The sequence below is a fragment of the Lissotriton helveticus genome, chromosome 3_1 (genome assembly GCF_964261635.1).
Source record: "Lissotriton helveticus chromosome 3_1, aLisHel1.1, whole genome shotgun sequence".
NCBI classification, from domain to species: Eukaryota; Metazoa; Chordata; class Amphibia; order Caudata; family Salamandridae; genus Lissotriton; species Lissotriton helveticus.
The window spans coordinates 842,251,759-842,269,551 of NC_136061.1; positions in this window are offsets into that span (position 1 = coordinate 842,251,759).

The window sequence follows — 17,793 nt, forward strand, 5'->3', positions numbered from 1 at the left end:
CCCTCCCTCTTCTGCAGCACTTACACAATCGCCGGCCTCAAGCTCCCAGACAGCGAGTGGGAAACCTCATATCACCAACATCAACATGGTAGGGCTTCCCGTCAAACCAGACGCTGCTGCAGCTCCCACTACTGAAGCATTTCCTTTGCCCATGGCAGCTTGCAGCAAGAGAGAGCGTCATCGCAAACAAAGGAACAAATTAAGACCAAAACCTACAGTTGAACCTTCCAAACTATTTCCACTATTCACAACAGCTGATAATAAAAAAAGCCGTAAGCGTCTCACAACCACCTCCAACATTACCAAGTTCTTGCCAAAGCGCCCCCATGGCTGACCCAGCATCAATCCACAGTCAACAAATTTCTACGTGGTCCTATGATCCAAATACTTTACCCGCCGAAACAGAGGCACCTGCCCTACAGTTGGGCAGTGAAAAAACAAGGGGTAAACCTATCGCATCAACTGCAAGGAGGACGACCGATACGATATCTGAACCACTACCAGTCTCCCCTTTAAGCCCTCCTCATTCTGAAAAACCAAACATTGTACTCAACCTCCCAAAATTAATCCTCAATAAGGCACCAACCTCATCCAAAGACATCCAGTCATTCAGCCAAGGTCTCCAAAATCCACCTAAACGCTATCAGGGATTAGACCCAGGCTCTTTAAATGACAACCCCACTCTGTTTAACCCAAGTCCTAGTACTCAGAATGTCAAAAGTGAAGCACAGCATTTTCAATTACTCTTTGTTCCTGAATATAAATCAAAAGGACGGCACAATATCCTTAACAGATCGAACATAATCAAACTAGCGAACGGTGCCCCGGGGTTTGAGGCACTGACATCCGATGAAATTGAGTCCATTGAATTTTTGCCACCGAGAGGACTTCAACTTGCCGAGGCAATCCTGGTGACATTTAGAACTGCCGCATGGGCACGAGTATTTTTATTACAAAAGGTCACCTTCCACCAATGGGGAATTAAAATGTACCCCTACTCTACCCCCGGTTATCCTACAGTACTATCAAAGCACTCATTTACCCCGACAAGAACAACCGGACCTAAAAACAGGCCATTCTCAATCCTAAAAATGCCTTAGGCACATCTCAACTGCCTGAAAACTCATGGGCCAAAGCCCTTTCCCCTGAAAAATCCCCAGATTGGGGATGACTTCCAGCCGTCTTGTTACGAAAAAAGTCAGACTGACCACAGATAAATCATCTAGCACCCCCAAAGTGCGAAGATCCGGTACAACCAATGCCCCAAGCATTTCCTTCTACAAACCTCTTAAACCCTGAGTCGCACCCGGCCTTTACACTCTGCTCATGGAATATTAGTGGTTTCCACCAGAAAATAACCAAACAGGAGACGCACAATTTTACATTTGGGCACGATTTAATAGCCATCCAAGAAACATGGGCTATTCAAAGCTGCCCAGTGACGGGCTTCATGGAATATTGGAAACCTGCAACGAGAGACCGCGCTTTCGGCCACCCCAAAGGCGGTCTGTCGATTTATGTTTCAAATAAATTAAAAGTTCCTATCGAGCTATTGTACCACGAGGAGGACTGGCTACTAGGAGTTAAAATTAGTTCATGGAGCAAACACCGATCGCTCCTCCTACTCAATGTCTACATCAACCCAAGTACTCGCTCTAAAAAGGATCATCTTATTCGCTTAATTAAAATCGCGTGCGACCTGGCCGGGGACCATCCCCACACGGACTGTATAATTACTGGAGACTTTAACACTAATCTTTTTCAGGGAAACTCAGTCGACTTTGAAGGGCTACTTCCGTATACATCAACAGAAATAGAGGCACAGTCCAAACCACCAAACCAAACAAATTGTGCCCTAGGAGAACTTTGTGTCTTGCAATTATATAGTGCTGGCTTTTTGGCAATGAACGGTAGATCTACGGAAGATACTCCTCCGAAGTGGACATGGTCAAATGGTCGCAAGCAATCCTATCTCGATTACACTATTTTTAATTCAGCCCTGTTCCAACACCTGGGGAACTACAGCATTCATCCTCGATCGGAAAGCGACCACCGCCCACAAGTCGTCTCCCTTAACGTAAAGCCAGCCCTCCACAACATCGCTTCATCAACATGCAAAGGAATTTACACTGAAAACCTAAAACGGCTAAGATGGAGCGACGACATCGCCATAAACGTTATGAAGGACTGTTTGGCCTTCGCGACAGGGGGCACTGACTTGGTAGCATCTCCCATTGTCTCCTGGTCCATCTTCTGCTCTCACCTGACAAGCCTTTTTCCATCTAAACCGCAACCTCACAAGGCTCTTATCACCCCTCAGTCTTCGATCTCAAGCCAAGCAGGCATTGAAATAACAGAGAAATAATGCTTTACGCTCAACTAAGAAATTTCCAGAGAACAGTTAGCTCCTGAACGCTTACAAAACCGCCCAAAGGACATTTAGACTGTCTCAACAAAAAGATAAACATCTCTATTTAGACCACTTTTGGTGCAAACTAATATGGGAGAGCAAAAATCGTAACTCAAGAAAATTCTGGGCCCTTATTCACCGTCAAAATTCAGTCTCGTCCACTTCCGGGAGCGCAAATATCCTAGAAGCCGATTAGGCTGCCTTTTTGACCGTCCACTTTAGGGCCACTGAAGAAATAGCCCCCATAGATTTATGTGCTCTCAATTCGACAAAGGTAAGATCGAGCAAGAACTGGAACTGTTCCACCGAATTCCTAGAATCTCCAATGGAAGATCTGAAGAGCTCTGAAGAAATGGTCACTAAAGTTCTATTAAAAGCAAGACCCGACGGAGCTCCCGGCCCAAATGGCCTACCACAGACTCTTTTTAAATCAAACATAACCCTCTGGTCGGGATATTTTACCAACCTCTTCAACTACGCATTCAGCAATTCAATCATACCGGACTCGTGGCGGGGCGCAATAATCCATCCGATCCATAAGTCTGGTTCTCATGCATCTCCAAACAACTACAGATTAATTGCTCTCTTAGACATTGATGCAAAACACTACGCAGGCATCTTATTGGATGAGCTGAAATCCTGGGCAGAGCTGAACAATTTGATTCCAAAGAACCAAACTGGCTTTACTGCAAACTCTGGCACCATGACCAACTTATTGACATTGTCCATAATCGTTGACAAAGCAGTTACTACATCTAGGTCTGTTTTTTGCTGCTTCGTAGATTTCAAAGCTGCCTTTGATCGAGTCCCCAGGGCTGCTCTATGGGTAAAGCTTAAAAAAATAGGGGAAACCAGCCAAACTACTGGATGCGATTATTCAATTACATTCAGGCACATGGATCCAAGTGAAGTTGGGGACTGGCACACATCTCTCCCGGAAAATCTTGACAAACAGAGGTGTCAAACAGGGATGTGTGCTGGCCCCATTCCTTTTTAATTTGTTTATAGCAGATTTGCCAGTGGCCCTTGAAGAAATAAATAGTCACCCACCAAAGATCGGCGGTGTCTCAATAAGCAACCTTTTATACGCTGACGATTTGGTCCTTTTTAGTCTCACCCGGGTAGGACTGCAAAGGCTTTTACCCAAATTACACAGCTACACCATCATGAACACCCTAGAGGTAAATTTGAAGAAAACCCAAGTGGTTATCTTCGGCAGAAAACGCAACCTTGGAGGTGGATGGCTACACAATATTACGACCCTTATAATAGGAAAAATATACAAATATTTAGGGGTCAACCTTGACTCTAGGGGCTCCTTTGCTAAACAACGCAGTGAAGTGTCAATAAAAGCCATGAACCTCCAAGTGAACTTCTCCAAGCTCTCAAAAAAACTGTCCGGTCCGAGTTTATCACCATTACTGGAAGTCATGAGAGCAAAAATTGGGCCAATTCTGTCGTACGGCATTGAAATTTGTAGAGGAAAATTAAATGCCAATTTAAACCAACACGTAACTAAAATCTACAAAAAGGCCCTCCATATGCCCAAAACCGCCTCTGCGGCTCAGATCAGATTAGAACTGGGCCTATTAAACTACGAAATCTCAAGCGTTGGCACGTATCTGAATCTGTGCCATAAACTAAGACAAGCAGATCCAGGCACATTGGAGTCACTACTTTGGTTAGACATTTCACAGAAAAATCGAGGTGGCTCTCATGGCCGATTTTTTAATGACGCACTCAAGCAAATGTCTGCGGGTGAACTATGGGATCTTAATCCCAGTAAAGCAGTTTTTAAAATTAGCATCAAGAAGCGTATTCGAATGAGCTCCCTAATTGCTGACAAAGCACATTTTGCTAAACGCAAACACGCATGGGCAACAATGAATTCTTATGGGCTGGCCACCCCCCTTCCTTATTTGTCCTGCACTTACCCCCTGTATTTAAAACTTAGCTTCATGGCTCTCAGATTGGGTAACTGGCAATTTTTAAAGGATCTTCCCTCATGGCGCCGCACATCAGAGGATGTGCTGTGCAGAGAGTGTGGCCAGACGGCAGAAACTTTAGAGCATGTAGTTTGTCTCTGCCCCGCTCTTATGCCACAGCGCAGACGAAAAATGAAAACTGAGTGGAACAGGCTGGGAATTCGGACCTGCAGACAGGCCATCATTGCAGCTATTAACCCAGAAAATACAGTTTTAAACATTGGTTTTACTATTTTTATACGCTACGCATACTGCAAATTAACTTAATTGTGGACGGGCTTGACATTGTTTTTACTTTTAATGAAAAAGTCAGTACCAAATTGTACTTTATTTAATGCGGCTAAATCTGTTTACATCTGATTGCACTTTATTATAAATTGCTGCTAGTTGTTGAACCTCTGATTGTTTCTATCAACACAACATTGTTATAACGATGCCAACGAACTTTCATCCAAATGCCATTGTTGACACTGCTGTTTATCTCATCCTATCTCTTCCCTTTTTAACATATGTATGCTGCTGAAGTCTTCTACTAAGAATCTGGATTTTTTTCTTTTTTTTTTCTTGTTAATTCATTGTTTTTATCTCTCATTTTTTTCAAAATTTGTAGTATCACTGGTAGTTTTGATGTGTACTTTTAAGGATAATTTTATATCCAAATAAAGGCTTCTTATTACAAGTGCCCACTGCTGTGAGCGGTCAACGCTCTCTCTTCCTCCTCCCCCACACCTCCGATGGCCAGTCGCTGCAATATTTGAGCCGTGAGAGGCTCACAGGGAGCTGCTTTCACTTTGTCCGGACCGCGCCGGAGAGCCACGAAATCTGCCCCGCTGTTGATACACTACAGCCGGGGCACTGCTGCAACTCGAGGCCCCGGCTTCCGAGGTCCAAGGCCGCGATATTCAAATGACTCTCCCGTCCGAGTCCAACGGCCGATCACAACGCCGATCGCGGTTCCCGTCACCGCTTCGGCTCCTACAACTGCGCCTGCTGTTTGCGGTCAGGATTTGTGCCAGGATGTGGACCGGGGCGGCGGGTTGGTCTCGGGAGCTGGGAACTCATGCGGCCATTTTGGTCGCGGTAGTAGCTCCTCGCATGAATACTACCTATACTTGCTATTAATTCTCGTTGTATTAGGAGATTGGGATGGTTATCGGAGGTTACAATAAACGAAACAATGCCAGCTTTATATAATATAAAAGTAGAAATGACTGCTATGCATTCTGTGGTTTTACAAAACCACATGGTCCTTCATATGCTACTTGCAGAATGCAGAGGAGTATGTAGAGTTTTGCATACCGAATGTTGCATTTTTATACCAGACAATTCCAAAAACATACTTCAGGCTATTGAGAACATGCATAGGATAGCCCAACTGGTACATGTGTTTGCCAATGAAGATATTTCCCCCCTTTGGGGTCGTATTACCTCATTCTTCACAGGCTGTAGTTGGAAATTATTGATGATAGTGATTGTAATAGGGAGTATGGCACTAGGATGTTGTCTGTGTGTACAATGCTTTCCAACGTACTGTGGTATACTGGCAGCAACTTGACACCCTTCTCCCACACTTATGTGGCAGGCAAGTGCAGCAATGGTTCAATAGGAGGTAGTCTTTATGTTAATGCAAATAGATGAAAAATTGTGAACAATTTAACTAAAGACACACTGATGGTTTGGGTTGGATGATGCTGAAATGTTCCGAGTTGATGTTCTATGGGTTGATTGTGAAAAATTAATTTTTCTCTATTAATGTGAACATCATTCTTCCATTTTGTATTTTCCAGAGATGATTGAATCACGAACTCTGGTGCCTTTCTATTAGTGTTTCAAGTCAACAGACTTGTTTTGATCATGTCGTTTACACACCTGGTGTTGACCTACCTGCTCTTTGCCCATCTAGGGCTGAGCAATGTCCACTTGTAATGTTTATATTGTGATTGTCTGTCATGTATGAGAAGGTACAAGCAATGTCCATGTGTAATGTTTAATTTCATTTGTTCGATTGTCTGTCTATGTATGCAAAGGAACTAGCAATACCCACTTGTAACGTTTATACTTGTTTGTAGGTTTGTCTGTCATGAACAAGCCATACCCTTGTTACTTACTAAGGGATTGTTCCTTCTGTAAATATTTTGCACATCCCCAGCCCGAACAACCTGCATAAATAATGACACAGATCTCTGTACGATGTCCACTGTTGTCATTGCCATCCTAGCGCTGTGATTATGTGCACCTGCACAAATTGTATTAAATACAAGTTCTTTCGCAGACCTCCGACTACTGGCCTCTTTGTTTGTAAAGTGGAGACTAAAGGAATACGATTTCCACAATTGCACTTGTTTGGATCTCCCTGCAAAGTTTTTCAAAGGGGACCGTCATACTGCATTTCCAGGGATGGGCATGCTCACTGTGCAATCTGCACAAAAGTTGATGGGAGGAATGCTTGCAATAAGACTAGCCACTGCCAATTGCTTGTGGTAGCATTCCAAACCATTATTCTTTTGCCCACAATGTCAGTTCAGTTTTGGCCTAGTCGTATACCAATAAGTCTTGATCCTGCTCCAATATGAACAGTCGAGCTGGAACTGCCAGGCCAGGTCTACCCAAAACTAGAACAGAAGTAACCTAATACTGGTTTCACCTGGACTGAGGCTCGCCAGTCCAGTGTAAGTTGGTTCCTATGACACAGTGAGTGATGGTTGCTTGTGTTCTAGGCTTCCTGATCTGATGTGAGTGCTGCGCTGTGATATGCCAATAATAGAATACATTATATACCACCTCACTGTAAAATATATTCCTGTATGCCCTCCCACGTATCTGTTTTCTTGTGCTTTTTACTCACACCTAGATCCCCTTCCCATTGTACCTGGAACGTCCAGGGTTGCAGATCTTTCTGCCTCACAAAACATAACATAGGTAGGATATCAGGGCCCGCATTCCATCTGTTTCTTAAAAGTTGTGATTGACTTTGTTGCTGAGTCCTTATTGTGGACATAAAGTGTCCAATGTTTCAATTGCAGGTTTGTGTCCTCCTAAGTTCTGATACCTCAAAGTCCCTTTTGCATTCCTCAAAGGTCCGAATGCATCCTCCCTAAACATATTACATAGCATAAGACAGGCACTTTCCTTCCATTTATTAATACACCCAGATCCATTGCTGGGGTAAGCAGGGAGTTGAATGGCTAGGTGTTTGGGGGAAGGGAACATAACGATGTCACATTGAGTAGATAGATGGTCTTGCACATCTAAGGCTGTCTTAGAGACTTCCGAGATCCGTAGAATCTACGGACCTTGGCCCCTCCAGACCCACGGTATATCCCATAATGTGCTTCATGTTTATGTTTGCTTCATTAGGAACCATTGTTTATCTGTTTCCTGAACCAGCGACTTTACAATATTACACAGGTGTGAGCCCTGATAGTATATGAGGAGGTTCAGGCAAATTGTTTCCCCAGTCCTTAGTTCTATACGTTTTCTGTTATTCACCCATCCTCATCCCCCAGCCCAAATACATTTGAAATTGTGTGCTGTAACCATACAATTTCAGTTTTGGGGGTACGCATTGACCAGGCCTGAAACAAGTACACCAGCAAGAGTAGAGGCAAGTCCACACTGTTACAGCAGATCCAAGAGCAAAAGTGTGCAATTTCATCAAATCTACTGCAGTCAGTGATGTGAAGGATTGCTAATAAGCTGTGCACCATCTCTGTAGTACATCTGTCAGCCTAATTTCTAGGTATTAAAGTAAGGAGCTCCCCCACTAAAAAGGTGCCATAGAATTTAATGGGGAATGTTTTACTGTGACCTTAAAAACAAACATTGTTTTCAGACCTTAAAAATGCACATTGTTTTCAAACTGTTCCAGAATTGCAAAGATCACCCACATGTTTTGGGTTCAGAGAGTAAGTAAAACATCACATGTGAACAAGCTAATTTTATGTTTGACTTGATTATGACCACACAGCTCTAAGTCAGAATCCCACCTAAAAGGTTAGTTTTACCCTACTGATGATGTGTATTTGCAAGAGTAATCCTGCTCAGTATGAGAGGAACTGCATGTTCAGTCATCTGTTGTATGTGCTTGGCTGAGCAACCAATGGGGTGAAGCTACCATCTGTGCGGTGTCAAACTGTATACTCAACTTCAGAGTGAGATTGAATCTGTATGATAAGAGACTCAATGACCAGAGCGAAGAGAGGGTACAGCAGGGGACAACCTTGCCTGGTGCCCCACATTAGAAATACCCTGCCAGGCAACAATTCGTTAACAAGTATACACATATCCAGAGTAGGAAAGGTAGCCATGATCCATTCCAAAATTTGTGGATACAGACACACTCTGTTTAGATGGCCCTCTAGAAGTCTCAGCTCACCTCATTAAACACCTTACCTCTGGCCTTCCTCCATGTATCTATCAGAAATCTCACCCTCTCAGAAAGAACTGCAAGTTTGGAAGTAACGTTTTCTGTCACAATTGCCCCACACCTCCCAAACCATAGTCTTTGCACTGCTGGAAGACCTCGTGCGGTCAATGCCTATTTATTTTATAGTCTCCGGCCACGCCTGGCCAGAGGATGTAAATCGTGTATATCCAGGTGATGGTCATCTGTGTGAGTCCCAGGTGTCTCACTACACCCCTTCCCAACTCATGAAAATGACAAATGTCAGATCTTGCATACAAAGTCTTTGAGTTGCTGACTTGGTTGTGGGCGTGGCCGGACATTGTAACACTGGGGTTGTGAACGGTCCAGCATGTCTTCAGCAACTTGAGTAGTTAAGGTGTTGTCAGCCTTTCTGTTCTACTCAGCTTTGATTCACATCGCAGGGAGTGGTCTCATTAGACACTTCATCTGCAGGCCAACTGGTTTCATTAGGGTCCTCTATGTCAGATGGCTGCTGAGTTGAGGCATCTGTCCTTTTGATATTAAAATAGAAAGAGGGGCCCCTTCTGAAACAAAAGGGATTAGGGCACTAGTACAGTGTAAAAAAGGAAGAAATACCTTGGATAATAATATAACCATATAAACTTTACTTAAAAAGACTCATCATTCACCTATATCCACCCACTCATTCAATGTATCAGCTCATTACAGGATTAAGCCACATATATAAAGGAAAAATACTCCACCACTAAATAAAAAGCATATGACATAAATTTATTTTGCCTAATAAAAAAACTTCTCGAGATAAAAAACACAACAAAATCCTATCCGTTGGTACACAAAGTTAAAATTACAATTCATAAAAATTCATCAAACAGTACGCATGAAAATATACAAAGAGTGGAAAAACAAAAGTTAGACCAGACAGTTTTGTCTTAACTGGCTACACATCTGTTTTGGTATTCCCACAAGAACATGGGCTAGAGCATTCTGTACTTTTCTTTTTAGACACCACTGTTCCCAAGTCAGATTGTGTACAAAGATATGGCGTCGACGTGTTTCGATGGAAAATTCTTTATGGGTCCATCTTTTTCAAGACTGTGTGAATACACACTCTGTTTGATCATTTATTTTTCATGCGGTAACCTACAATGAGATACAATCATTATTGTTTTATTACTAACATATAAGTATCTATACAATCTTTACATTATATATATATCCTTCGAGGGGACTACGGAAGAAATGGACACGGAATAATGGGCTACAGAAAGTAGTAAAAGCTGACTATAAAGAAATAATCCAACGACGACTTTGAGCTATTAAAATGGCCAATTCCGCTGGACGGGTAAGAGAGAGAAGCATGTGTCGTGAAGCTCGGGTTTTTCTCACTTGCAAAAGAGAAACACACAAAAGGCACTAACTGCCTCAACTTCCCAGTTCAGGTGTTATTGTGCCTTCCACCTTGTTTTTTCCTACATAAGAGTTGGAAGCAGAGGAATTGTGCCATGATTTACTTTTACTTCCAAACGCTAGCCAAACGCTAGGCAGGATTGATGAATTGCCACAATCATAGAGTATTTTTCTTGCGTCTTCTTCCATTATGATGACACTCAGCAATGCAGTTGTATTAATGCATCTCTTTTGCAAAAAATCTACAAAGAAAACGTTGTGTGAGTAGATGTGTACAATTTCAACATTAACTAGCTACTCAGTGTGCTGTAAAATATTGGCCTATAATGAACAAAATAAAACACTCTGGTGCAGTAGGCCGAAAGAGTTCGCCGAAGAGAAAATGCCTGACAGAAAGATGGTGGTTGCTCCCTTAATCCTGTGGCATTTTGTAGCCCTGGAGATCCCCACGCACTGCGTATTTTGAACACTCTATTCCCTTAACCGCGCAGATATACATGTGAGGCCTGTTCACATGGCAACGGGAGCTTGTCTCCGCTTAACGTGATCGTGCCAGGCAGAATCTGTGGTCAATTACATAAAGTGCGTAGCGAGAAGCCCCCAAAGTAGAATGAATACAAATGCCCCAACAATCCATCTTTCTCTAAACCCCTCTTCTCCACAGATTGGGAGATTAAGGCTGTTTTGCGGCGCTTGCGTGGGATTTCAGCGTTTAGATTCCAGATTATTTTGTAGCTAATAAAAAGAAAATAATCGACGCATCGTGAGCTATCCGAGGGTACGAGAGCTGCGAACCGCGGCAAGGGCTAGCTGCAGCGGCAGGTCCGGGGCCAGGGAAACAAGGGGCTCCCTGCACCCAAATTGCGGATGTCTTTAATAATTCAACCATGAGTGGAAGTGGTCAGATTCCATACACCGTCACTGAACTTTCTATTTCCCACTGATATCGTGGTGCAACTTCAGCTGCCTATACTTATTACATGCCTATTAATTACAACCCGCTGCATGTTGTAGGTGCTGCATCAAGGGACCGTTACAAGGTGATGAGGGGGGAATGCTTGAAATAATCTCAGCCACTGGCAATCTCCGTGGCCGCATTAAAGCCCTTTGCTTTTCACCCACTGTGTCTAGAAATATGCAAATCGTTCTTGGTCCTGCTCCAATAAGAACAGTTCAGCACAAACTGCCAGACCAGTTCCCCTCCTCACAGGAAAACAAGCAATTCGCAACTGGTTTCAGCCTATTTCAGCTTCATCAGTGGAGTAGGACATGAGTGAACACGGGATCCATCAAGGACGTAGTGAACAACCTACTCGATATATCAGTTTAAGCAGGGGTGCTTCTTTACATTGTGTCTATGGACTTAGCATTTATCTTTGACTCGCATCGCAAGACACAAGGTAAAACAAATACATTCAGCAAACATCCCAACTATATTAACACAGCTGTGGGGAATCAAAATAAAAGCTTTGTAAAAGCAGCCTAAAATGGTGACACAGAGAAAGACAAACTGTTAAAATGACAAAGAAAAAAAAGTTAGAGGCCAATGAAGTGACACAGCTCAAAGGAAAGCAAGTAAAAGGCAAATAATGGAGGAAGGAAAAAAGAAGCACGAAGGAACGAGGGTACAAAAGAACACAGGAAATACGAGAAAACGGTGTAAAAGAAGAAAAGGAAGGAAGAAACGAAAGATTTAAGAGTGGAAAGAAGAAAATGAAAGATCAAATAAATAAGAATTAAAAATGAAAGGAAAGAGAAGAGAAGGAAAGCAGAAAAATATAATGAAGAAATATGGGATGAAATTATGGGCAATTGAAGACAAGAGAAAAAGAATGAAAGAATGGAAGGTATACAAAAAGAAAAGATATGAAGAATGTGTGAAAGAATGCTAGGAGCAATATAAGAATAAACGGATAGAAAGCTAGACAAAAGGACAGATGGCACGAGAGAAGAATAGAGAGAAGGAAAGAAAGATTGAAAGAAAAAAGGAAAATTATAATGGAAAGAAGGAAAAAAAGCATAAAAAGAAAGACTATGGGAAACCATGAATGAGAGAAATAGTTCAACAGAGGTAAATGTGTAGTTTTTGGCCAAATTCCTTTAAAATCAGGCTATAATATTAATCACTTTGTATAATTTCCTGCACGTTTTCTCCTGCTGTATTATTCCCATGACACTTCATAGAAAGGGCTGGTATCACTCTAGTCGCACAATTATTGCTATATATGGGTCAGATTGGGGGGTATTTTATTTTTGTGGCCAGTCCCTTGGGATCCAAGTTAGGGCATATTGTTCACTATTTCTTTAGTCCATTATAAAAAACAGAAATGACTGCATGGAATGGTTTGCTTTTTGCACACAAGACTAATTCCAACTCGTCAGGAGTAGTAAGCGCTATATAAATGCACTTAAAATTACACATGGGGCATTAACTTCACCAAACAACAAGGTGATGGCTGGAATTATTTACTTAATCTCAGCCACTGGCAATCGCTAAGGGCCTTGGTGGACATTGTCACCATTCACCAAGAATCCTGTCCAGATAAAAACAAACTCTACAAGATTTTATGGATATCTGAGATTGCGTTCACCTCATGTTCCAGTACAGCAGCCATAGGTTTATCTTCGGTTCACTGTTGTTTAGGTTTTGACTGATCTTTTGCATTATAGGAAGGGAAACTAGAAATGTGCAGCAGTGAAGGGCCACATTATGTGGAAGGTTTGACATAATTACACTACAAGGAAAGGCATATGCCGCAAGGAAAGGCAAATTATGTTGCATGTTATATAAAAGTGAATCATGCAACACATTCTGTTCCTTTGTTGTCTAACATTTTTTTAAACGTGTACTCACTAACACTAAAAAAAGGTCCAGTGCTATAAAAATTTATAGATTTTCTAATAAAGAAAAACATACACGTTCAGCAGACCCTATTTTCAAAGTTATTCATAAATAATTAATACAATTCTTTTACACACCAATGTAATTTTATTTACACAGTCCTTTCCAGATTCAAATAAATTGCGTAACCACATAAAACATTGCACACAGCAAGAAAGAAATGTATACATATACTAACTTCTTGAAATAAAAGAGGATGCACATTCATTTGGTACATTAGACTTACGTTTTAAAACTCCTTCATTTTTGGGGTTATCATTTGTTCGGACTAGACGGCCTCTGGACGGGACTGTTCAGATTAAGAAAGAGCATTGCCAAAAAATATAATCACCCGGTTACAGATCCGAACACATTTGTAATTACCATGTGTGGTATGAGAGGTTTTGGAAAGATTTCCAATCGAATGGAATGTTTTTAATTCCTATTATTAATAGGAGGTCCATGGGGCACCTGTCTGATTGGTTTAGTGTAAACCTGGTAGAATGGGCCCAGAGACCTATGGTAACTGTATGGAAATTTAAGGCAGTATCAATGTTGAAGATTCTATTTACGGTCTTCTGAATCTCATCCCAGGAAAGGTGGAGCTTACCGCAGTTGTTCCTTTATTGTCTATTTTTTAAATGTGAACCTACTAATGCTAAAAGCATTCCAGTGGTGCTATAAAAATGTATAGATTTTCTAAGAAAGAGAACAAATATAATTATCCGGTTACAGATCCAAACACATGTGTAATTACAAGGACCTTAATTAAAGTGACCCCCGGGTGTGGGGAGTCGTGGTTGGGAGGGATGACATAAGGGCACCCCAGAAAGAGACAGGGATAGAAGAAAAAGAGAGAGAGAGAGAGAGGAGATAGATGTCTGGATCAAAATACTTTTGGCAATGTGGTGGTATGCATTGTTGCTAAGCTTCTAAAAGTAACTGGTGGGGTTGGGTTATCTCCAAGGTTGAGGGTGGGAATATTGGGGAACAATGAGGTTTTATTTTTTGCATGTATAGGTCAATTCTATTCCATAGTTTCTGATATGCTTGGCTAGTATAGGCATTGTTAGCAAGCATGTTATCTGCACTTCTCGAGAAGCAGACCCACGCCCACCATGTGTGGTATGAGAAGTTTTGGATTTCCATTAGCATAGAATATTTTCAATTCCTATCGTTAATAGGAGCTCCATGAGGCACATGTCTAATTGGTTTATGGTTTCGTTTTAAGGTGGTAGAATAGGCCCAGGGGCCTAAGGTAACTGTAAGGACATATAAGACAATATCAATGTTGAAGATTCTATTTACGGTCTTCTGAATCCCATTCCAGAAGTGCCGGAGCTTACCACAATTGAATAGTAAGGGTACCAGTAGCAGTTACAGCAAATGTCTGATTCTAGAAGCCCTACTTTGGAGAGTTTTTCTAGAGTCCAGTAGGCTTTATGTAGTATCTAGTATTTACATTGTGAGAGAGTGGTGAAGTTTTTGATTTTGAAAGAATATGTCCAAATCTTGTTCCAAGAGAGATCATTTAAGGTGGAAATAGAGGAGATATGGGTTGACTCAGTCCATTTTGATTGAATTCTGAAGTGATTTTTTTGTTGGTGCTGGTGGAGTTCAGTGGCTTATACATTGAGGATGCATCATGGGGTATTTTAAGTCGGAGAGCTAGAATGTTTGCATACATTTTGCATTCAATGTTTATAAGTGATATGGGGCGATGGTGTTTGGGATTAGATGGGTATTTTCCTTTCTTTGCATATAACTATTTTTTTGCCTCAGCGGCTGAACCTCAGACGGTGCCTGTAGAAGATAATTGTTTAAAAAGTTTCTCTAGAGGTGTAATGAGGGATCAGCTCCAGGTCTGAAAAAGGAGGCTGGGAAGCCTTCCAGGCCTGGGGCCTCCCTGGCTTTCAACTTCTCAATAGCATTTATGATTTTGTGGCGTGAGATCAGGTGTTCCAAGGATTGTTTTGTCACTTCATCTAAATTGGTAATGTTATTTTCTTTTAGGTATTCCAGGCACGCTTCATAGGGTGTGATGTTGCTTTTGGAGTATAGGGTGCAGTAGGACTATTTAAAAGTGTCTAGGATGTCTTTTTGGTTCGTCGAGGGGATGCCTTGTTTGTTAATTATAGTGGTAATTCTTGTTTTCTGATGGTTCTACAGAATTCTAACAGCTTTGTTCCATCTAGAAAAATTGATACCTTTATAGCCAGGTTTATTTTATTGGAAAGGATCCCATTTACTCTGACACAGGTTTGGCAGATAGAGCAAATGTTTGACGAATGGAGGTATCAGCTAGGCAGAATTTGCTCATGACAGCCTACAGGAAAGGCAACAAGACTGTATCGAAGGCCTTCTCTGCCTCTAAGGCCATGGCCATTGTAGGTGATGTTATACATTTAGCTTTTTCAATGGAGGTTGTGCCTGTGATTTTACCTTATTCTTCAAAGTGAATGAAAGGGACTCCAGATGAGGGATTAGTTTGTTTTGGAAGGTTTTGTAAAAGATAGCTGCAAACCCATCAGACCCTGGTGCCTTGCCTAGCTTAAGGGAATGTATCGCTTTCGCAATATACGAACGAGAGACGGGTTGGTTGAGGAAAATGTAGTTAGATTCTGCGAGAGCTGGATTTTCTCCAGATATTTCTCACAATCAGCTGCTGTAATTTTGTTAGGATTGTGAAGGTCGTATTGAACTCTCTAAAGATGTTGGCTATTTCTGTAGGGTCAATGATAGTTGTTCCGGATTTGTTTCTAATACATGTGAAGTAGTTTTGGCTCTTTTTTAATTTTAGGTAATTCACTAGTGCTTTGCCTGCCTTGTTTGACTCTAGGATGTTTTTCATGCTGTGTTGTACCCAGGTGTGTGCTCTGTTACTTAAAATCTTGCACTCATATTTAAGTGTTTTAAGTTGTTGTAGAAGTTCCTGATTTTTTCTGACAAAGAATTTATTCTCTAATTGTTTAATTGAATGTTCTAATTCGTTGATGCGTTTGTTACTGCATTTATTCATGTTGGACATGATGTTAATGACTTCTCCCCTGATGGCAGCCATCATGGTATCCCAGATGGTTTCTTTAGAGATTTCATTGGAGTTGTCTCAAGGAAGAAGTTGTCTATGGGGTTTTTAGTTTTGTCGATAAGTGATTGATCTTTGAAAACTTCTTTGTTGAATTTCCACTGATTCCTCATAGGGAGCTTGTGATTGATTTGTAGGTCCACTGAGATGCACGCGTGGTTTGAGATTAATATTGGCTTGATTGATGTGGCAGCAGCGGCCAGTGTAAATACATTGTCAGTATATAGTCTATTCTTGATAGCATGTTGTGTGGATGTAAGAATGTGAAGTCGTTTCCAGTTGTGTTTTGGAGACTTCAAATGTCGTTCAAGCAGTGTGTCTTAAACAGGTTCCTCATTTGTTTATGTGATTTGTTTAGTCTGTATTTGAAAGCGGAGTTCCTATCTAATACAGCATCCCATAGCAGGCTAAAATCTCCTGCAAGGAGAATGCTAGAGTTATATGGTAGTTCACATAGCTGTTTGTTTAGAGTGATCCAGAAGTTGGGGTATTCAGCGGTAGGGTTGTATATATTGATAATATAGAACAAGGGGTAATTGTTTTTAATTTGGGTGATTAGCCACTTGATGTCATTGTTTTGGGTGCTATCCACAACTTCTATTTAAGCTTTTGTAGTTATCAGCATAATTACCCCATTTTTCTTTTTATTGGCAGGGGAGGCGGAGATGCTCTGTATATCTAGATATCGTAGGGTGTTGCATTCTTTGTGTCCCAATTTAGTTTCTTGAAGAGTATTATATATCCTTTGAGTTTAGTACAATAATCAAGGACTTTCCTGCGTTTTACAGGGCAATTGATACCTTAGGTATTGAGAAAGAGACCTCTTAGAGTGTTATAGCCATGAATCTATTTGGGGTTGAGAGGGTCTGAGTTAGCACATGGTGTGCCTAAGTGTTTGCAGGCGCACATATATGGGAAGTGCAAAGGCCACCTCTTATCACTTAAGACGCATATAATTATATTTACTCGGTGTGTTACCCAGTTTGTTAAAGGTGCATAGTCGTGTAAGGGTCATGGTGAGTAGTGGAGTGAGTAGGGTGATGCTAAGGTGGCGTATGTACAAGAAGTTGTTGAGGAGATGTGTGACGGTTGTGATTGTGACATCTGAAGGATGGGAAGAAGATTTATAGAAAAAGAGAGACAACAGCGATAGGGAGAGCAGAAAATGAATAACCGAAGGTGATAGTAAGAAAGGAAAACCCCTTAACCCACCTATATCCCACCCCATTGAGTACCTTCCGGAGACTCTGGCCTCTAAAGGTAAGGGAGAACCCCGTAAAATCCGGCAGAAGATCCTGGCTGGAGTGCACCCCTCTAGGCGCACCAGCTCCCTTAAGAGAAGAGCTGCCGAGCGGTGCTTGAAGGGGAGTCCGAGCCCCTTCGGGGACGACACACCACGCCGAGTTGTGCTGCGGCGGACCCCGGGATCGCGGCCTGGAGCCTGAGTGCGGGGTGAGGTGTAAATTGTGACCCCGGCCTGCGGCCTGCAATCGGAAACAGGCCGGAGCGAGGCCCTACATCGGGCGGCTGGGCGCGAGGTGGAGCCGAGCCGCAGTGCTTGCGGCGATCTGCCGAGGAGGAGGATCCGCGAGCCGTAATTGGTGCCAGATGAGCCTCGCCCACCGCGGCCATCGG